Here is a 22,500-nt window from a genome sequence, read left to right as displayed (position 1 = left end):
GAAGTGGTCACTCGTATAAGTAATGGAAGAATACACAAGTTAAATAATAATGGAGGGAAGATAACCTTGTGAGAAATAGTGTGAAAGGATAGGGAGAAAAGAAAAATGACAACAAAAGAAGAAGAAGAACAACAACAACAACAACAACAACAACAACACTAGAGAACAATGTAGAAAAAAAAAATGAGAAAAAGAAAAGAAAACATATCACAAGTCACACGAAATAGAAAAAAATGAGAAAAAAATGAAAACCCTCTCTCTCTCTCTCTCTCTCTCTCTCTCTCTCTCTCTCTCTCTCTCCGACTCAATACTGCAATAAGCAAACTTCAGAGCACCCATGAATAATAAACTCAATAAATATGAATGAAAAATAGAACAGACACACAAACATTACAAACTATAAACTTTCTTATCCTTTTTTTCACTGACTCTTCCACGCAACACTTTTGGTCGATTGCAACAAAGGCGCAGAGAAAGAGAAGGATAATAAACCACACGAAGAAAGGATGAAAAATGAAGGACACAAAAAGAAATAAGGAAGTAAAAGGAGGAAGTAGGACGAGAAAGGGAGGATGAAATGAAGGAAGAGATTGAAAGAAATGTGTATAAATTTGTAATAATTGAACAGAAACACAATCTTACCTGAGAGGGATTATGGATCACACGAAGGAAGGATGAAAAAAAAGGAAGACAGAAACGGAAACAAGGGAAGAAAACTAAACAAAGGTAAGGCAAAAAAAAAGGAAGGAAGGAAGGAAGGAAAGAAAGAGGAAAGGAAAGGGAGAAAACGAGAGGAAGAAAAATATTTGTAAATTTGTAATCACTTAACAGAATCATAATGTTATATTTTTCGCTCTCTCTCTCTCTCTCTCTCTCTCTCTCTCTCTCTCTCTCTCTCTCTCTCTCTACCTCTACCTCTACCTCCATTATTCTTACGTAAAACATTATAAATCGATTACAATAAACAACGTAAAGCGAGAAAAGAAAGAGAATTTGTAACAACTCTTATAAAACCACAATGTTAAGTCCTTTTCCTTTATTTATTCCTCTTTTCATCCTTTCTTCCTTCCTCCTTCTCCTTTCAAACATTACGAATCGTCCATAACTAATAATACATAACAAATAAGAAACTATGTACTGAAAGGGTTAAACGAGTAAAATGGGTTGCAGATTTAAAAGTTTCATGAAATTATTTGAATTGTACAACTTATCTTTTATTTATTTATTTTTTTTACAAGATAATAATATAAAGTCTATTTCCTTATTTTTCTATCAATCTATTTATCATGCCCTTGTCGATTTTCCCCTCTCTTCCTTCCTCTTACCAGCAATACATAACACATTACCGAATCGATTATAACAAGCAGCACAGGGCGAATAGGAAGGGAAGGATCTGCTATGCCAAGAAGTGTTTGTAAATTGTTAATGTTACGTCTTTCTCTTCCTCCCTCGATAAGAAATGTGAATGAATAAATAAATAACATCAATTACTGGTTAACAAATTTCAGCAACGAAGGCTCTCTCTCTCTCTCTCTCTCTCTCTCTCTCTCTCTCTCTCTCTCTCTCTCTCTCTCTCTACTACTACTACTACTACTACTACTACTACTACTACTACTACTACTACTACTACTACTACTACTACTACTACTACTACTACTACTAGATACTATTACTACTATTACTGTTACTATACTACTACTACTACTACTACTACTACTACTACTACTACTACTACTACAACAACAACAACAACAACAACTACAACAACAACAACAACAACAACTACTACTACTACTACAAAATGTATTACTACTTCTATATTTCCTTCTCAGTTTCATAAATTAGCATTCTTAGAACACACCAATTTTCAAGCGTCCAGTAACTCATGCATTCAGTTCTTTATGCATTGGCAGTGATAGAGGAGGTATATATGTATGTCAGAGCCCTCCTCGTGTGTGTGTAGTAGGACAAGACACAAGCTGAAGAGAAGGATGTGAGAGAGTTGGATTTCAAAGAGTGAGTGTTTGATTATGATGAAATGTGACTGTAAGAAGCACGACAGAATAACAATCTTGCGTCCAGATGGAAAATGAGGGAAAACGATGAAACAAACTATAAATATTGAGTTATTATTATGAAAACACCATGAAAAGATGCTGAATGCAGTTAAAAAATATATAGAGTAATATGGAGAGTGTGGGAAAAAAAAGTGTTTGAATGTAAGAAATCAAGAAAATATAAGAAGAAGATGAAGAAGAAGAAGAAGAAGAAGAAGAAGAAGAAGAAGAAGAACAAGAAGAACAAGAACAAGAACAAGAAGAAGATGAACAAGAAAAAAAGAAAAGAAAGAAGAAGAAGAAAAGGAGGAGGAGGAGGAGGAGGAGGAGGAGGAGGAGGAGGAGGAGGAGGAGGAGGAGGAGGAGGAGGAGGAGGAGGAGGAGAAGAAGAAGAAGAAGAAGAAGAAGAAGAAGAAGAAGAAGAAGAAGAAGAAGAAGAAGAAGAAGAAGAAGAAGAAGAAGAAGAAGAAGAAGAAGAAGAAGAAGAAGAAGAAGAAAAAACCGTTTTTAAGCATATTAAGAAAAAAAAATCAAGGAAAGAAAGAATGATAAAAAGTGAGCAAAGCAAAAAAGCAAAAAAGAAAATGTAAAGACCAAAAAAAAAAAAAAAAAAAAAAAAAAAATCAAAACTGGAAGAAGAATTGATGAAAATAAGAATATGAAAAAAAAACAAGACAGAAAATAAAAGTAAGGAAGAAAAGAAAGAAAACAAGAGGAAAATACAAAAAATCAAGAAAAAAAACAAGAATAAGAGGATAAAGGAAGTAAATAAACAAAGAATAACAAAAGAATAAAAAATAACGAAAGGATGAACATTAAAGAGAAAACAAGGAAACAAGGAAACAGGAAAGAAAACTTACAAAGAGGAGGAAGGAAAGAAGGGAGAAAGGGAGGAAGGAATGGAGGAAGAAAGGGAGGAAGGAAACATTTAGCGGTGATTTGAGTGTGATTTGCTTGTGTGACAATGTGGAGGGAGGGAGGATGGGAGAGAAGGAGAGAGGGGGGAGGAAAAGAGGGAGGGAAAGGAGGGAGAGAGGAGGGAAAAAGGGAGGAAAATGAGTCTTTGTCAGTAATTTCCTCCTTCATTGTCTCGCTTTCGTGTTTGTGTGTGTGTGTGTGTGTGTGTGTGTGTGTGTGTGTGTGTGTGTGTGTGTGTGTGTGTGTGTGTGTGTGTGTGTGTGTGTGTGTAGAAGTGGTGCCAAAAAGGAAGGAAAGGAGGAAGAAAAGAAAGAAAGAAGGAAAAAAAAAGGAAAGGAGGGAGGGAGGAAGAGAAGGAGGAAGGGAGGGAGAGAGGGAAGGAGGAAGGAAGGAAGAAGGGAGAGAGAGAAAAAAAGGCGGAAAAAGATGAGTAAATCAGTATTAGAGAGAGAGAGAGAGAGAGAGAGAGAGAGAGAGAGAGAGAGAGAGAGAGGATACAAGTGTTGCGCATCCGCCTATCATTAACCTCCTTTTTCCTTCCTTCTTACTTTTAATCCCTTCTTCCTTCCTCTTCCACCACCACCACCACCACCACCACCACCACTACAATCACCACCCTTATATTTACCATCATCACACACATAGACACAATCATCATCATCATCTGCTCTTTCCTCCTCTTCCCTACCTCTTCTCTCACCACTGCTTTGCCCTTCCTCTATCCACACTGTCCTGCCCAGTCTGTCTACCCTTATCCTTACTATACCCACACCCATGCCCCGACTTACCCTGCTAATACCCCTGCCGCCCCCTTCCCACCCCGTCCCTTCTTCACCCTGCTGTTCCTTCTCCTCGTCTCTCGTTGGACAATAACATGAGTGACACTATGGAAAAAAAAATAAGAACAGACTTACTAGATTATGAATGAAAAGAGTAATAAATATAAATCAAAGGAAAATAACAAAGTGAGTTTTGAAAGAAATGGATTAGTAAATACTCTAGTGGTAATGGTTTCAATAGCTACGTTTGAAGAGCAACAAAGAAAAGGAGAAATATAAGTAAAAAAAATAACATAGAATGCACTGAAGCAGAAAAAAGGAAAAAAAGAGAGATTGGAATGAGTCACAGAAGGAGAAATAGAAGGATAGATTGAGGTAGATGAATATTACGTAGATTGACAATGACGCAGGAAAGGAAAAAGAGAGATAGATTTCAGTGAGTCATAAAAGGAGACTGAATGATTGAAATAATTAAATATTACATGGGCTGCAGTGAATCAGAAAAGAAAAAGAGATAGATTGCAATAGAGATAGAAAGATTGAGATAGGCAAACATAACACAACATAACATAACACAGACTGCAGTGACTCAGAAAAGAAAAAAGAGATGAGTCAAAGAAGGAAAGACAGAGAGAAAGATTGAGATGCAGATTAAGTTCGGCTCATCCCGTATAACGTAACTGTAAGCAAGGATCGGACGTGGAGATAAGGATGGGGTGAGGGGGTGACGTAATGAATACACGTTTCTATTTCTTCCGTAAACAAGACAAGAGAGAGAGAGAGAGAGAGAGAGAGAGAGAGAGATTGGCGAAGGAATAACAGAAACTAGGAAATTTATACCGAGTCATGAAATTAACGGTACACTTGATTTTTTTTTTTATACCATGTGGGCTTTTCACGGGAATTTCTGGGCTAAAGGGGATACTTTTTAGGGTACCTCCTATCTTAAAGCCCACCCGCTAGGAAACCGTTGCCCCGAGTGAGGAAGCCCAACCTACACTCAGACCGTGGACAGGATTCGAACCCGTGCGCTTGGAGACCTCTAGGACCCCAAAGCACGCATGGTTCCACTGTACCAAGGAGTTTAGTTAACCTCTTCTGTACCACGACACGTTTTAATATCTATTCTGCTTACTATTTGGTGATTCTATACAGCTTCAGAAACTTACGTGGGATTTAAATCGTGAAGAGTATGGCCATTAATCTTCTGTCTGACCTCCATAGACCTTTCCTAATGTAAATAAAATTGGCTAATCAAACGCAAAACTCGTGGTAAAAGTACGTCTCAGTACTGAAGGGGTTAAGGAATAAAGAACATGGAAAAAAATCGTGTATATATTAAATAACAAAGGGAAGGAGGAGTAGAATGATAAAAGAATAGAAAAGAAAACGCTCAATAAAAACCAGTATATGAATTATAATTGTAACGTGTTCTTATTTCATCATTTTTCCACTGACAAAGGGAATTTTATAAGATAGATAGAAAAAAAAATGAAACATACATAATGAAATAAAACTACGAGAGAGGAAAGAAAGAAGAAGAAAAAAGATGATATTTCACCAGTAGAAAAGATGAGACAAAATAAAGAAAAGAAATAAATAGACACAAATTTATATAATGAAATGGAAGCAAAAAAAAAAAAACTAATATTTCACAGATTTAAATGAGAGAGAGAGAGAGAGAGAGAGAGAGAGAGAGAGAGAGAGAGAGAGAGAGAGAGAGAGAGAGAGAGAGAGAGAGAGAGAGAGAGAGAGAGACACGGCCATCTCAAGAAACCGTACATTGAGCTAAATTTCGCGACACACGATAATAATAGCGACTGTCACGCCAAGTTAGGAGTCCCAGCAGTGATATCCAGAGACAAGACCAATAAAAGCGGTAATTCTCATATATAAAAGTTCACACACACACACACACACACACACACACACACACACACACACACACACACACACACACACACACACACACTTACTTAACAGGACACAGAATTTCAAGGATCGAGAGTTGACGTCAGAGAGAGAGAGAGAGAGAGAGAGAGAGAGAGAGAGAGAGAGAGAGACTGTTAACTCTTGACTTCTCTCCTCAATGATGTCTCGTGACGTCACAAGTCTTATCGCTACCAAGATCTCTTTGTTCTCTCTCTCTCTCTCTCTCTCTCTCTCTCTCTCTCTCTCTCATATCCGCTTCCCCTCTTCTTCAGAATAACGGGAAAAGTGGAAGAAGAAGAAGAAGAAGAAGAAGAAGAAGAAGAAGAAGAAGAAGAAGAAGAAGAAGAAGAAAAGAAGAAGAAAAAGATTTATAGAGGAGGAGGAGGAGGAGGAGGAGGAGGAGGAGGAGGAGGAGGAGGAGGAAACACAACTCAAAGATACAAAAAATCTTTGCTAATGTAAAAAATAAAGACAATACTGTGTTGCTTTCATCTTCTTCTTCCTCCTCCTCCTTTTCCTCCTTCCCTCCTCTTTTGTATTCCTTTGTATTCTTCCTTCTCATCTTCATCCTTCGCCTCTTCTCTTCTTCATCTTCATCTTGCCCCACAGCCATTTACTGTCTCCTCGTGGCGCGAAAATAAATAAATGAATAGGTAAATAGATAAATATAAGGAATATATATAAACTGCTACTTATACCTAGGTTTTAACTCTCTCTCTCTCTCTCTCTCTCTCTCTCTCTCTCTCTCTCTCTCTCTCTCTCTCTCTTTCCTGTTTTGTCTGTTACTTTTTGTCACTTTCGTCTTGATGGGATTTAAACACACTCACTTGTCATCACCCCTTCCCTCACCCTGTTACCGCTGCTGTCTCACCCCTGCCTCACCCTACACTCATTCTGACGGTCAAGCAACAAACACAACAGTAATATTTCTTCTCCTACACGACCGGAAGCCAGAGAATGACGGGAACAGACGGAAGAGATACACACACACACACACACACACACACACACACACACACACACACACACACACACTCTCTCTCTCTCTCTCTCTCTCTCTCTCTCTCTCAACCAAACAAACAAGATCCAATCCACTTATCCACCCAGCCAACCACTGAGTCCCATCCATACATCCATTCATCCACTCCGTCCACTCACCCAACACATCCACTCATACCACCAATCCACACACACGCCCACCTATCCCTACAACTATTTATCCTCTCATTTTCTTCACTCGTTGATCTGCCTATCCACCCACCTACCCATCTATCCCCACAGCTGCTCAGAACTAATCCATACATCCACCCATCTATCCATCTATCCACTCACACACTCACTCACTCTTTCATCAACCTGGCAACGGACTTAGATACATTTGAACGTTCATAAAAGAAAGAAAGAAGGAAGGAAGAAGGAAGGAAGGAAGGAAGGAAGGAAGGAAGGAAGGAAGGAAGGAAGGAAAGAAAGCAAGAATTTAAAACATGAATGAATAGATACATAGATAAACAAAAATATAAATAAAATTACAGTAATAGCAATGATAATAATAAAAGAGCGAATAAATCCACAAAAGAAAGAATGAAACAAATGAAAATACGAGTGAAAAGATACACAAACAAAATGAATAAATGAAATCACAATAATAGCAATAATAATAATAATAATAATAATAATAATAATAATAATAATAATAATAATAACAAAGGCGAACAAATGAATAACACAACGTAATACACGAACACGGATTAATTAATCATACACACGTCCGGCCTGCCAGGGAGGATTAAGAGGGGGGAGAGGGATACAGGGGTGGTCACTCATAGCGAAGCCTAATCCCGCGTCCCGCCGCCCACCAATGGGTTCGATCCCTCCGTCAGGAAGCGTTTAATTAGCGAGCTTGCGTTGGCGTCTACCTGAGCTGAGAGGGACAGGTACAGTGAATAGCGAGGGCCACACGAGGGATAATACTGGTCTAATACTCCTGCTAATACCGCTTCTAATACTCCTTATACACTTACTGACAGGACTTACACCCCGCTGAGCCCTTGTACCCGTCCCGAAGCCCTTTGTCTCACGGTGCGGGGTGTGACGGAGCAGGGCGGTGTCTCATGTGACCGCCGGGCAGCCCACACTCTGGGACATGGACAGGGTAAAAATAGGGCATGATTGGTTCCGTCTCAGAGCGTTTAGAAAGGTGTGTGTGGTAGCGTGAATCCTCTCTCCACCTTGCTGTCAACAAAAATTATTCCTGAGTTCAATTAAGATTATATCCGTCTTCCTTGTCTGCCTGTCTCTGATCCCTTCTTCCTCTCAAAAAAAACCTGTTTCTTTTTTCCTGAGTGTCTCGCCGCTTGCTGTCCACTGAAGCTAAAACTGAAATTCAAAACGAATTTATTACTCAGATGATTTTTTTTTTCTTTTTGCGTGTAATTGAAATTATATCCTGTCTGTTCCTCATCTCTTCCTCCTTTCCAATAAACTCTTTCCTGTCGCTGTCTCGCCGCTTTGCTGGTTAATAAAATTCAACGAGAAACTGGTGGGAATTGATTACTTAGTACTACATTCAGACTTTCTTTTTATATTCCTTCCCTGTTTACTCATTTTTTGTCCTTCCTTCTCCAACCCCACCCTTACAAAAAAAAAAAAAAAAAAAAAAGTTATGGTCTCACTTATTTGTAGATGAATTGAAACTTGAACTAAACTGAATGATAAAGTGAAAGAGTAATATTTGGCAACCACTATCGTCACAACCACTTCCATCAAACAACAATAATGGCATCCTATACTCCTTGGCAATGCCGCTGCTGGACTGCCCACGAGTCAAAGAACAGAAAACGGAGAATAATTAATACATCACATAATTCTATACAGTACATAAACAGGGTAACGAAACATTACCTTACTTGCGTCTCCCGGCATGTCAACCTGCCAGCCACACATCATCTCCCATTGCTTCTTTCTCATTCCTGCCGCCACCGCGCAGCTCAACAACACTCAAGGCGCAAGAAAAGAAACGCAACACTCTACTGAAACAATGTACAGATTAGAAATCCACCGTCGCAACCAGTAATCAGGTAAAATGTCGGTTTGGAATACTGCGTCACGGCACCAAAACAACCAACTCCGCGCCGCTGCCCGCTATACTGTCTTGACTCTGGGACGGCTCTTTAGTGCTTTGTATTGAAAAAGAGAAGGGGTTAAAAATGTCTTATTGTATAAACGAAAATTTGTATGTGTATACGCTAAACGGTTGGATGAAATAAAAATAATTTCAATGCTCATTTTTTTTTTTTCCCTTGAATGATACTCCTCGAATCGTCCTCTGCTCGGATCGTCCTGGGCTCGGTTCCTTCTCCATTCGAATTGTCATCCTCTCGAATCTTCCTTCTTTCAGGTTCGTTCTCTGCTTGGCTCGTCCAAGTCCCGTTATTTTTGTGATGAAAGGTAATGTGTTCGCGAATGATTATATCTTGTCATCATAAGTTTTGTCACTCAGAGGACGGAACGAAGCAGGGAACCATCTCGGAAAATGCACTGCGTAAATAAATCAGTAAATAAAACACACGATTATTAAGATTCCTGCAGTACATTTAACCAGCTTTAATCTATTTTGAACATATAGCTAACAATCGTAATAACAAAAAGTATCTGATAAAGTGGAAAATCACGATGAAATTACAGATTCATATGAACGAGTCCTTTTACAAGTCGGAGAGGTTAGTACCCCTGCAGTGCTGGTGATATGGCGTACACACGAGATACTTATTGAGTGTAGTGTGATCACTTTTGAGACGGCGTCGCTTTACTTACCCTAGGGAGTGACGCCTAACAAGAACTGTGGTGACTTTTTGTGGAAAGGCGGTTACAGAACAGCAAGAAATGAGATGCAGAGATCGTGAAGGAGGAGGAAGAGCCCAATACAGAGGTGGTGACTGGGTAAGTAGCTTTGTAAAAAATGTATGTAAATGTAAGGCGGGAATGAAGTGCCGTAGTCAATAAACCGGGGTCTAGGTAGTGTTCGCTCCCCCCACCCGGTTAGGTTAGTTTAGGAAAGGTTGAATAATGTTAAGTTTGGTTTGGTAATGTTAGTTTAGGTTAGATAGTGTTAGCTTAGGTTAGGTTAGGTTAGATAATGTTAGGCATAGTTTGGTAATATTAGTTTAGGTTAGATAATGTTAGCTTAGGTTAGGTAAGGTTAGGTTAGGTTAGATAATGTTAGATTAGGTTAGGTTACGTTAGTTGAGGTTAGGTTAAGTTAGTTAACGTTAGATTACGTTAGGTTTGGTAGGTCATGCTTCGTTATTTTAGTATCCTTTAGAACGAGGCTTCTTCACTTTATAATTATTTACGTGTTAGGTGTATTGTAAGGTATAAGCGAAATAAAGGAAGAGTATTGAACAGTCATAAGATCCGAAAAAAAGTATATTCTAGGTAACTGCCGTTTTAATGTCTAGGAAACACGTGTATATGTGAAGAAATGGAATATGGATCATCATGAAGTTTTGGGTCAGGTCACGTCAGGTCAGGCTGGAGTAGGCTAAGTGTATAGCCTTATTTTGACGAGATATTCGTGCTTTATTGTCAGCGAACTGTGTGTGGGTGGATATGGAGCAGGTGATCAAGAGTATACGTGAAGAGTTTGGGTATAAGAGGCTAGTTTTCTAGACACGACGCTTTCTCCACTTGTTTCCACTTATTTCTCTTAAAGCAAGCAGTAGCAGATCTCACTCAGCAGGGCGGCAATTCATTAGGTGTGTGTGTGTGTGTGTGTGTGTTGTGTGTTGTTCACCTAAATATTTACAGCTAGTTAGGTTAGAATAATTTTTTTACATATTATTTCAATGTTTTTTTTCTTTTCTTTTGTTGATTGCGTAATATGAATTGTATATTTTGTATTAAGTTGTGTGTGTGTGTGTGTGTGTGTGTGTGTGTGTGTGTGTGTGAAAGAACGAAACTCGTAATAGTAACTGAACGACTATAGCTATGTTAGCTTGTTACTGGTAGTTATCCCGGTGGTGGTGGTGGTGCCGGTGGCGGTGATCGTGCAGGAGGAAGGAAGGTCTGGGGAGAGAGGGAGAGAGGAGACAGGCACTAGAGGAAGAGGGAGGGTGCAGTAGCCTCTTCAATTAAGGTACCTCACAGTTTACATGATTCATGAGGACCCGTGTACAGGGATATAATGATTTTCAAGGGGATTTTAACATCGCTTTCACGTTAAGATCAAGATCAAGACGCGGCAAAACAGTCGAGCACAAGATAAGCATATCACAGGACTACTGTAGAGTGAGGAGAGGGAAATATGTGAAGCTTCCTTCCTCCTCATGGCGTAGTGGCATGGACATTACAGCAGGAATTAACTATTTGTCCAACAATGAGTTTGTTAAGTTAAACAGGTGGCCAGCCCAGGTTGTGTTAGACAGCAACACCCTCGCCAGGATACTCGAGTTGCCTATTCTTAATTAAAATTGTTGTTTCCGTGTAATAGTAAGTTGATCTGTGTGATTTGGACTTTTAAGTGACACACACATGTTGGCCCGTACTTTTAAAACGTTCCTAGGAACGACGCAAAATTGTGCTCAGCTAGGAAAAATTCCTAGGCACGACTTATAAAAGTGACCCAGGACAATCCTAGTCGGTCCTAGGTAAGATTTTCGCATAGGTGAAGATCGTTGCTACTTTGGAAAAAGATGCTATACTTAGCGTAGTCACGACAGAAAAAAATGCATAAATTGCTTGAAATAAAGGAATAATATATATCTTTTGTTGTTAAATACTATGTTTTAATTTTTTTTTTCATTGTTTGTTTTATCTTTTAAAAGCAATGAATACATATTTAATGGATGTGCTGATGTCAACAAAATGGAATGTAAACAAACCGTAGGGTAACGTCTGGTAAAGTTCCGTAGGGTAACGTCTGGCTGTCTCGTCAGAGACTGCAGCAGATCAAACAGTGAATTACACACACACTTGGATCAGTTTGAATGAGGAAGCGGTGTCAGCAAACCAGGCAGGCCAGCAGGCACTGCCAGTCACCAATGAGTAAATCAGCGTTCAGAGAAGGGATAACGCTGCACCAGGTAAGATAATTTTGAGGCATTTATATTGTTTGTAATAGTGAGAGAAGCAATCTTATTATCTACGGCCTGAAATTTAGCAAAGATAGGCAATCATGCATTATTTGGTTCAGCAGTAAGCCAGAGCCTATTATAATTAAAGTTGTTTAAGAATAAGCTTTTTTTTTTCTCTCTAGTTCTACCCAACCAATGGAATTTAATGTAACTTTACGAATTCCCTATAATGTATTAATTACTAACCTAAGCTTGCACAACTTAACTTAATCTTCTTTTTTGCTCATGTAAACACTCTTTATGGCATTCAACATTTTATCATTACATATATATATATATATATATATATATATATATATATATATATATATATATATATATATATATATATATATGACATATATATCAGATTAGTAAAATTATGTACTTTTTCCAGGAGGCAGGAAACCAACCGTTCCTGTCTATATCCCAGTTCAAGACAAACTTCTGGTCGTGATTGGGGATAACAACACCTCAATTTCAGGTGTTGAGAATGCCTGTGACTGAGAACAACCAACAGCTGTTATCAGTGTTCCTGTAGGGTACGTCTTTTTTTTTTTTCCCTAAGGATATAAGTTTGCTACTATACATTGGTATTTGAGATTCATTATACCTTTCATTATTCATATGTAAACAAGTTTTTTTTTTTTCTACCAACTGCTAAGTAACATATTGATGGTTCTCAGAATTTGCAGTATATTGAAGATCATGGAGGTAGAAATTTACATATCTTGTTTATTTCTTTACAGATTTTATTTTCATATTGGACCAAATGATTTCACTTAAATACAAATTAGATATATAAAATAATTGTATACACATGCAGTAACAGACTAGTCTTGGAAGTGCAGATTTGTAAACGTGATACCAAGTTTTACTAGGGACATACACCTAGTTCCTGTGTTTTGGTTAATTTAGTCCTTGTATGGTTATATTACAGTCAATCATTAATAAGTGTAGGGTTCAAATAACACAAACCTGCATATTATAACAAAAATATGCTCTCCTAAGTATAAAAAAAAAAAAAAAAAAAATCAGTATGCTCCTCTCTCCCACAGTTGGTACAGCAAGCTATGGCAGGAAAGCCAGAATATCGAACTGCTGCAGAGGGACAATAACTTCCAGTGCACCCATCCTCTGCATCATTGCAGGATCTTGCCAAGATGACATTTGAGGAGTTCCATCACCTGTCTGAGAAAGAGAAAAATAGATAGGGTTCAATAAGTTGATATGCAATACAAACTAGCTCAAAAAAAAGTAATTCTTTCCCATCTCCTCTTTCAGTAATATTATACTATTTTATTTTCATTTTGTATGATAACCATGGCATAGTAATAAGGGGCAAGCCGGGCAAATGCCCTGGGCAGCACATTTCTTAGTGGGCAGCACAAGCGAGGCTACTGAGAGTATTGGTGTTCAGACTATTGTTTTAGAATTTGCAACATTGAAGGTATGCAAAATAATGATTTAAAGTTGATGGATGTATAATATAATATGTATACATAATACACAAATGCTTAATTTTACATTTTAATTATTTTTGGGTGCAGCATTTCCAGGTTTCGCCCCCATGTAAATCTATCTCTCACTATGCCGCTGTATGAAAGGGCTGTGGTATTTAACAGAGTATAAAATATTGTGATGTGTCACCTTAGTATTATTCACTACCTATCTTAAGAAAAAAAAAAAAAACTTCCAGTAATATATGTAAACCTAATTCCAACTGAAGCAGTTTATGTAAAGTGGTTCTGAATTGGTCACAAAGCAAAATTCAGTGGTTATATTAGAAGAAATATCTTGGTTAGGTTAAGTTTTTAGCTAGGTTAAACTTGGTTAGGTTAAGTTTAGTAAGGTTAAATTGGGTTAAGTTTAGTGTGTTAAACTGAGTTAGATTATCTTTGGTTAAGTTAAATTGAGTTAAGTTTCACTACATTAACTTTGGTTAGGTTAAACTTGTTAAGATTAGTTAAGTTACATTGGGTTAGGTTAACTTTGTTTAGGTTAAACAGTTAGGTTGGATCAGATTATATTATTTGCTTCACAAATAATAACATGATAATAGATTATTTGCTTCAGTACACTTCTTACATTCAGCCATATGGTGTACACAATGCAGTTCTTTTTCACCACCCTTGAAATAATCCAATATTAATTTTATCCATCCCACGTATAATTCTTCTCCATACTTTCATCCAACAGTCTTTTAAAGCCACTCATCTCAGCAATTACTCAGCCCATTCACAACTATGTTAGAGAATGAATATCTACCTACATGTTATGCATATCATAGTTTTTCCTTGCTACATCCACTGTCATGTCTCCTATCCTGTTTACTTATTTATAAAACCTGATTGGTTTCTTTTACCAATTCCTTTCACCCATTTAAAAAAAAAAAAAACATGGTGAGTGTTCATTTAATATTCATGCTTTACAGCTCCACAATACACTGATACAGCATAATTGTTACTCACCTTAGTAAAATCACCACCTTCATCTCAGGTGTTCCTCTGTGTCGGACTTTGAAGGGCGATCCAAGCAATTCATCTTAACGAGTTTTTCGTCGTTATAATCACACAGCACGTCTTTCCGAGGACGAAAAATCTTCCGGTGACGTCTGCGGTCTTCTACGGCGCCATGTTTTTCTGTCCTAGGCGCTACCTGACACCGCTAGGCCACCTCCGTACTTGACTTAGGAATTTCTCGAGTTAGGCAAATTCCTAGGACGCAAAATCTTTTCTAAGTAGATCCTAACGTTTCCTAGACAAAATATGCGTCTTAGGCAAAGTTTTCGTCCTAGGCACCTTTTATAAGAACGGCCCGTTATCTTCTTGTTACTCTCGACTGGATTAATTCACTTCCAATCAAGAATGTATTCTTTTGGAAATATGGAGATGACCAAATGAGCCTCAAGGCCAATTCACGAAAAATCAACTTGTATACATTTGTTCATGAATAGGGTTTGATTTTGCCTGTGTCACTACTTGTGTACGAGTTGCTGCCACCACTGTACTATGTGTTCAGAACTCTTACTCTCTCTGCCCTCCATGAGACAAATATAAACCAAAATGGTAAAAAAAATCAATTAAATTTTAATGATATATGAAAGTAACAAAAATATATTTTCTCTTTTGTTGTTGGCAATGCCCTTACATAAACAGACACCGCTATGAACACTTCGGTCACCTACTCATCCTAACACTAACCTAAAAAACCTGACACATGGCCTGTGTGGGGGACCAGGGACAAGGAAACCACTCACCTGGCAGGTCTGTGCGTCGGGTGTCTCTCACCTTCACTCTTCACACACACACACACACACACACACACACACACACACACACACACACACACACACACACACACACACACACACACACACACACACACTCTCTCTCTCTCTCTCTCTCTCTCTCTCTCTCTCTCTCTCTCTCTCTCTCTCTCTCTCTCTCTCTCTCTCTCTCTCTCTCTCTCTCCAGAGCCAGCAGCACACGTGGAGGAGGTTTTGACAGACAAGGGCTGGTCTCCCTCCGTACATGTCGAGCACGATCAGTCTAGTGAGGAGTGAGCCTACCTTAGCTACCTACTCACCGATCTATATACATGTAGTCCCTATCTTTGTCAGGAGTTCCCCACAACTAATATTTCCTATTCTAAAAGTAATAATACATTTAATAATTGTATGAGAGTGAAGAGTATAAGGATTTCTTAGTGGACCCTTAAAAGAGGGATCTCAATGCATATCCTTACCTGCTACAACCAGTACACTTTGAAGGAATTATGTAAAACAAAAATGTATTGTATCGACTTACGGTATTGCATCTCTATGTTTATGGAATGACACTGAAAGTATATTCTATAATATTATTACCCTTGTGAGCGAAGGGGATATGTATTGTGCTGCCACCTGGTGACAACCACTAGTTCTGAAAACTCCCCATTGACACTCTAGACAGTTGAGTCAGTTGAGACCAAAGACAGATGAGACTCAAGACAGTTGGTCCCCAAACTAATTGAGACCCAAGTTAGTTGGTTCCCAAGATTAGTGAGCATTTTTTTTTCTTTATCCATTCTCGCTCTGTGAATCAGTATATATAGCCCCTTCTCTGTTCCCTCCTACTTTTTCTATCCTCATTTTCGTGCTAAAGCTGAATGTTGCGTCTGTGTGCGCAACAACTTAACTTGCTCTCGTGCCCACGCTCTTGCACCTTCCGAGTTTTCCACCATCTGGTTTCGACTTAGTAGTCACTCTAACTAAATTTATTTGTGCTGTCTATCTCTTCCCTAACTCTTCTGCCTCTAGTAAATTCTTTGACTATTTAACTTCCTAAGTGGAGCACATTCTGTCCCTCTATAGTCTATTCTTTCGCGGAGATCTCTATCCTTGGAGATTTCAATGTTCACCACCAGCTTTGTCTTTCCTCTCCCTTCACTAACCATCCCGGTGAAAAAGCCTTCAACTTTGCTATCCTCCATGACCTAAAGCAACTGGTGCAACACCCTACTCGTATTCCTGACCATCTTGGAAACACGCCCAACATTCGTGATCTCTACCTTACCTCTAATCCTTCAGCTTATGCTGTTACCCTATTTTCTCCGTTGGGCTCCTCCGATCATAATCTCGTTTCTGTATCTTGTCCTATTTCTCCAATCCCTCCTCAGGATCCCCCAAAGTGGAGGTGCCTCTGGCATTTTACCTTTGCCAGATGGGGAGACCTGAGGAGGTATTATGCTGATTTTCCCTGGAATGATTACTGCTTCCATGTCAAGAGACCCATCTCTATGTGCTGAACGTATAACGGAAGTGATAGTGTTTGGCATGAAGGCATACATTCCTCATTTTTTCCTCAGCCTCAACCTTCCAAACATATATAGTACGAGAACAGCCTGTTCTCGTACTATATATGATAGAGAGGTTGCCCACAATAGGTACTTGAGCCTTCCATCACCTGAATCTCATACACTTTATATTTCTGCCCAAAATCATGCCAAGTCTGTTCTTCAACTTACCAAGCACTCCTTCATAAATAAAAAATATCAAAATTTTTCAAACTCTAACTCCCCTCGTGACTTCTGGCATTTAGCCAAAAACATCTCCAATAACTTTACTTCTTCATCTTTCCTCCTTTATTTCATCCTGATGGCACCACTGCCATCTCATCTGTTTCTAAAGCTGAACTCTTCTCAAACCTTTGCTAAAAACTCCACCTTGGATGATTCTGGGCTTGTCCTCCTCTCCTCCTCCCTCTGACTATTTCATGTCTTCAATCAAAATTCTTCGTAATGATGTTTTCCATGCCCTCTCTGGCCTAAACCCTCGGAAGGCTTATGGACCTGATAGGGTCCCTCCTATTGTTCTCAAAAACTGTGCTTCCGTGCTTGCACCTTGCCTGGCCAAACTCAAATATGTCTATCGACTTTTACCTTTCCTTCTTGCTGGAAGTTTGCCTACATTGAGCCTTTTCCTAAAAAGGGTGACCGTTCTAATCTTTCAAAGTACCATTTTATATAGCTTTAATCTCTTGCTTATCTTAAGTTTTAGAATCTGTCCTCAATAGGAAGATTCTTAAACATCTGTCACTTCACAGTCTTCTGTCTGATCGCCAGTATGGCTTTCGTCAAGGTCACTCTACTGGTGATCTTCTAGTCTTCCTTACTGACTCCTGGTCATCCTCATTTAGAGATATCAGAGAGACTTTTTCTGTTGCGTTAAACATATCAAAAGCTTTTGATAGAGTGTGGCACAAAGCTTTGATTTCAAAACTGCCCTCCTACGGTTTCGGTTTCTATCCCTCTCCCTGCAACATTATCTCAAGTTTCTTTTCCGACCGTTCTCTTCCAGCTGTGGTAAATGGCCACTGTTCTTCTCCTAAAATCTATTAACAGTGGTGTTCTTCAGGATTCTGTTCTATCACGCACTCTCTTTCTGTTATTCATTAATGACTTTCTTAGCCAAACTTCTTGCTCTATCCACTCCAATGCTGATGATACCATCCTACATCTTTCCACTTCTATTTTTTAGAGACGACCAACCCTTCAGGAAGTCAACAGATCACGCAGGGACACCACAGAACGCCTGAATTCTGATCTCTCTTAAGATTTCTGACTGGGACAGAGAAAACATAGTAGTGTTTAATGCCTCAAAAAACTCAATTCCTCCATATATCAACTCCACACAATCTTCCAGACAACAAACGCCTCTTCTTCAATGACACTCAACTGTCTCCCTTTTCCACACTGAATATCCTCTGTCTGTCCTTTACTCATCATCTTAACTGCAAATTTAAGTTTCATTTCTTGCTAAAACAGCATCTATGAAGTTTGTCGTTCTGCGGCGTCTCCGCCAGTTTTTCTCACCCCTCCAACTGCTACTTGTACAAGGGCCTGATCCGTCCTTGTATGGAGTATTTTTCGCATGTGTGGGGGGTGTTCCATTCATACAGCTTTATTAGATGGGTGGAATCAAAAGCTTTTCGTCTCATCAACTCCCCTCCTCTGACCGACTGTCTTCAGCCTCTTTCTCACCACCGAAATGTTGCATCCCTTTCTATCTTTTAACGCTATTTTCATGCTAACTGTTCTACTGATCTTGCTAACTGCATGTCTCCCCTCCTCCTGCGACCTCGCTGCACAAGGCTTTCTTATTTTCCTCTTATCCTTATTCTGTCCAACTCTCTAATACAAGAGTTAGCCAGTATTCTCAATCATTCATACCTTTCCCTGGTAAACTCTGGAACTCCCTACCTGCTTATGTATTTCCATCTTCCTACGACTTGACTTCTTTTAAGAGAGAGCGGTGTCAACACATTTTTCCCTGAATTTTGGCTAATTCTTTCGGATCTTTTATGGAGACTGCAATTCTATTGGGCATTTTTTTGTCTGATATTTTCTTTTTGCCCTTGGCAGTTGTCCCTCTTACATAAAAAAAAAAAAAAAAAAAATGCCTTCCCTCCTTCTCCGACCTCACTGCACAAGGCTTTGAAATTCCTCTCACCCAAATTCTGTCCCTCTTTAACACAAGAGTTAACCAGTGCTCTTAGTCTTCCATACCTTTCTCTGGTAAACTCTGAAACTCCCTGTTTCTATTTCCAACTTCCTATGACTTGACTCCAATCAAGAGGAGGCTTTATATTTTTGTTGCCTCTGGCCAGTTCTCCTCTCTGACTTAAAAAAAAGTGTGTGTGTGTGTGTGTGTGTGTGTGTGTGTGTGTGTGTGTGTGTGTGTGTGTGTGTGTGTGTGTGTGTGTGTGTGTGTGTGTGTGTGTGTGTCGGAGAGAGAGAGAGAGAGAGAGAGAGAGAGAGAGAGATTAATATTGATAATAGCAACAACGATAATGGTAAAGATGATGATAATAATATTAATGATAAAGATAGTAATAATAGTAGTAATATTAATAATAATAGCAGTAATATTAATGTTTATAATAATGATAATATTAATGGTAATAATGATAATAATAAAATAATAAAAATGTCAATATGAATAAGCCGTAGTTCATATGATAGTAAAGACAGACAGAGAGAGAGAGAGAGAGAGAGAGAGAGAGAGTGTGTGTGTGTATGTGTGTGAGAGACTGCCTCTGACGGGTAGCCTCTTGGCAGGCCAGGGCTGCCTCTTCCTCCCCTCCTCCCACGGGCAGCCTCTCCCTCCTTCCTTCCCCACTTGCTGCCTCTGACGGCAGCCTCTTTGCCTGGCTGGGGCTGCCTATTTTTCCCCTCCTCCCACGGACAGCCTCTCTCTCCTTCCTCCCACTGGCTGCCTCTGACGGGCAGCCTCTTGGCCTGGCCGGCACAGCCTCTCCCTCCTTTCCTCCCACTGGCTGCCTCTTACAGGCAGTCTCTTGGCCAGGCCGGGGCTGCCTCTAGGGACAGCCTTTCCCTCCTTGCCTCCCACTGGCTGCCTCTGACGGGCAGCCTCTTGGCCTGGCCGGGGCAGCCTTTCCCTCCTTCCCTCCCACTGGCTGCCTCTGACGGACAGCATCTTGACCAGGCCTGGGCTGCCTCTTCCTCCCCTCCTCCCACGGGTAGCCTTTCCCTCCTTCCCTCCCACTGGCTACCTCTGACGGCAGCCTCTTGGCCTGGCCGGGGCTGCCTCTTTCTCCCATCCTCCCACGGGCAGCCTCTCCCTCCTTCCCTCCCACTGGCTGCCTCTGACGGGCAGCCTTTTGGCCTGGCCTGGGCTGCCTACAGGGGCAGCCTCTCCCTCCTTCCCTCCCACTGACTGCCTCTTACGGGCAGCCTCTTGGCCTGGCCGGGGCTGCCTCTTTCTCCTTCCCTCTCACTGGCTGCCTCTTACGGGCAGCCTCTTGGCCTGGCCTGGGCTGCCTCTTCCTCCCATGGGCAGCCTCTCCCTCCTTCCCTCCCACTGGCTGCCTCTGACGGGCAGCCTGGCCTGGGCTATCTCCAAGGGCACTTCCTCCTTCCATCCCTCTGGCTGCCTCTAACGGACAGCCTCTTGGCCAGGCATGGGCTGCCTCCGGCCAGGCATGGGCTGCCTCCGGGGGCAGCCTCTCTCTACTTCCCTTCCACTGCTGGCTCTGACGGGCAGCCTTTTGGCCAGGCCTGGGCTGCCTCCAGGGGCAGCCTCTCCCTCCTTCCCTCCCACTGGCTGCCTCTGACGGGCAGCCTCTTGGCCTGGCCTGGGCTGCCTCTTCCTCCCTTCCTCCCATGGGCAGCCTCTCCCTCCTTCCCTCCCACTGGCTGCCTCTGACGGGCAGCCTTTTGGCCTGGCCTGGGCTACCTCCAAGGGCAGCAACTTCCTTCTTCCCTCCCTCTGGCTGCCTTTAACGGGCAGCTTCTTGGCCAAGCCTGGGCTGCCTCCAGGGCAGCCCTCCTCCTTCCTCCCACTGGCTGCCTCTGACGGGCAGCCTCTTGGCCGGGCAGCCTTTCCTCCTTCCTCAACTGGCTGCCTCTGACGGGCAGCTCTTTCCTCCTTCCTCCCACTGGCTGCCTCTTACGGGCAGCCTCTTGGCCTGGCCGGGGCTGCCTCTTCCTCCTTCCCTCCCACTGGCTGCCTCTGACGGGCAGGCTGGCCTGGCTGCCTCAAGGGGCAGCCTCTCCCTCCTTCCCTCCCACTGGCTGCCTCTTGGCCTGGCCTGGGCTGCCTCTTCCTCCCTTCCTTCCATGGGCAGCCTCTTCCTCCCTCCCTCCCACTGGCTGCCTCTGACGGGCAGCCTGGCCTGGGCTACCTCAAAGGGCAGCCACTTCCTCCTTCCCTCCCTCTGGCTGCCTCTAACGGGCAGCCTCTTGGCCAGGCCTGGGCTGCCTCCGGGGGCAGCCTTTCCCTCCTTCCCTCCCACTGGCTGCCTCTTACGGGCAGCCTCTTGACCTGGCCGGGGCTGCCTCTTCCTCCTTCCCTCCCACTGGCTGCCTCTGACGGGCAGCCTAGCTTGGCCTTGGCTGCCTCCAGGGGCAGCCTCTCCCTCCTTCCCTCCCACTGGCTGCCTCTGACGGGCAGCCTCTTGGCCTGGCCTGGGCTGCCTCTTCCTCCCTTCCTTCCATGGGCAGCCTCTTCCTCCCTTCCTCCCACTGGCTGCCTCTGACGGGCAGCCTGGCCTGGGCTACCTCCAAGGGCAGCCTCTCCTCCTTCCCTCCCACTGGCTGCCTCTGACGGGCAGCCTCTTGGCCAGGCCTGGGCTGCCTCCAGGGGCAGCCTCTCCCTCCTTCCCTCCCACTGGCTGCCTCTGACGGGCAGCCTCTTGGCCTGGGCCTGGGCTGCCTCCAGGGGCAGCCTCTCCCTCCTTCCCTCCCACTGGCTGCCTCTGACGGGCAGCCTCTTGGCCTGGCCTGGGCTGCCTCTTCCTCCCTCCTCCATGGGCAGCCTCTCCTCCTTCCTCCCACTGGCTGCCTCTGACGGGCAGCCTTTTAGCCTGGCCTTGGCTGCCTCAAGGGGCAGCCTCTCCCTCCTTCCCTCCCACTGGCTGCCTCTTACGGGCAGCCTCTTGGCCTGGCCTGGGCTGCCTCTTCCTCCCTTCCTCCATGGGCAGCCTCTCCTCCTTCCCTCCCACTGGCTGCCTCTGACGGGCAGCCTTTTGGCCTGGCCTGGGCTGCCTCCAGGGGCAGCCTCTCCCTCCTTCCCTCCCACTGGCTGCCTCTGACGGGCAGCCTCTTGGCCTGGCCTGGGCTGCCTCTTCCTCCCTTCCTTCCATGGGCAGCCTCTCCTCCTTCCTCCCACTGGCTGCCTCTGACGGGCAGCCTCTTGGGCCTGGGCTGCCTCCATGGGCAGCCACTTCCTCCTTCCCTCCCTCTGGCTGCCTTTAACGGGCAGCTTCTTGGGCCTGGGCTGCCTCCAGGGGCAGCCTCTCCCTCCTTCCCTCCCACTCACTGCCTCTGACGGGCAACCTCTTGGCCTGGCCGGGGCAGCCTTTCCCTCCTTTCCTCCAACTGGCTGCCTCTGACGGGCAGTCTCTTCGCCAGGCCGGGCTGCCTCCATGGGCAGCCTTTCCCTCCTTCCCTCCCACTGGCTGCCTCTTACGGGCAGCCTCTTGGCCTGGCCGGGGCTGCCTCTTCCTCCTTCCCTCCCACTGGCTGCCTCTGACGGGCAGCCTCTTTGGCCTGGCTGCCTCCTGGGCAGCCTCTCCCTCCTTCCCTCCCACTGGCTGCCTCTTACGGGCAGCCTCTTGGCCTGGCCTGGGCTGCCTCTTCCTCCCTTCCTTCCATGGGCAGCCTCTTCCTCCCTCCCTCCCACTGGCTGCCTCTGACGGGCAG

At 42.8% G+C, this 22,500-nt stretch overlaps 2 long non-coding RNA genes across 2 annotated transcripts; one reads left to right on the top strand and one right to left on the bottom strand.

Moving 5' to 3' along the window:
• The first annotated feature begins 9,610 nt into the window (after positions 1 to 9,610).
• LOC123514789 lies at positions 9,611 to 13,443 on the top strand. The gene is made up of 4 exons (XR_006677703.1): positions 9,611 to 9,625; positions 11,588 to 11,766; positions 12,194 to 12,338; positions 12,855 to 13,443. It is a non-coding gene; the product is annotated as an uncharacterized LOC123514789 (long non-coding RNA).
• Positions 12,526 to 14,507, bottom strand: LOC123515084. Its single transcript, XR_006677769.1, has 2 exons — positions 14,268 to 14,507; positions 12,526 to 12,987 (listed from the first exon to the last, which is right to left on the bottom strand). It is a non-coding gene; the product is annotated as an uncharacterized LOC123515084 (long non-coding RNA).
• Positions 14,508 to 22,500: the final 7,993 nt, after the last annotated feature.

Source organism: Portunus trituberculatus, chromosome 38 (assembly GCF_017591435.1).
Source record: "Portunus trituberculatus isolate SZX2019 chromosome 38, ASM1759143v1, whole genome shotgun sequence".
NCBI classification, from domain to species: Eukaryota; Metazoa; Arthropoda; class Malacostraca; order Decapoda; family Portunidae; genus Portunus; species Portunus trituberculatus.
Note: the sequence above shows the minus strand (reverse complement) of the source record. Positions and strands in the feature narration are given on the sequence as shown.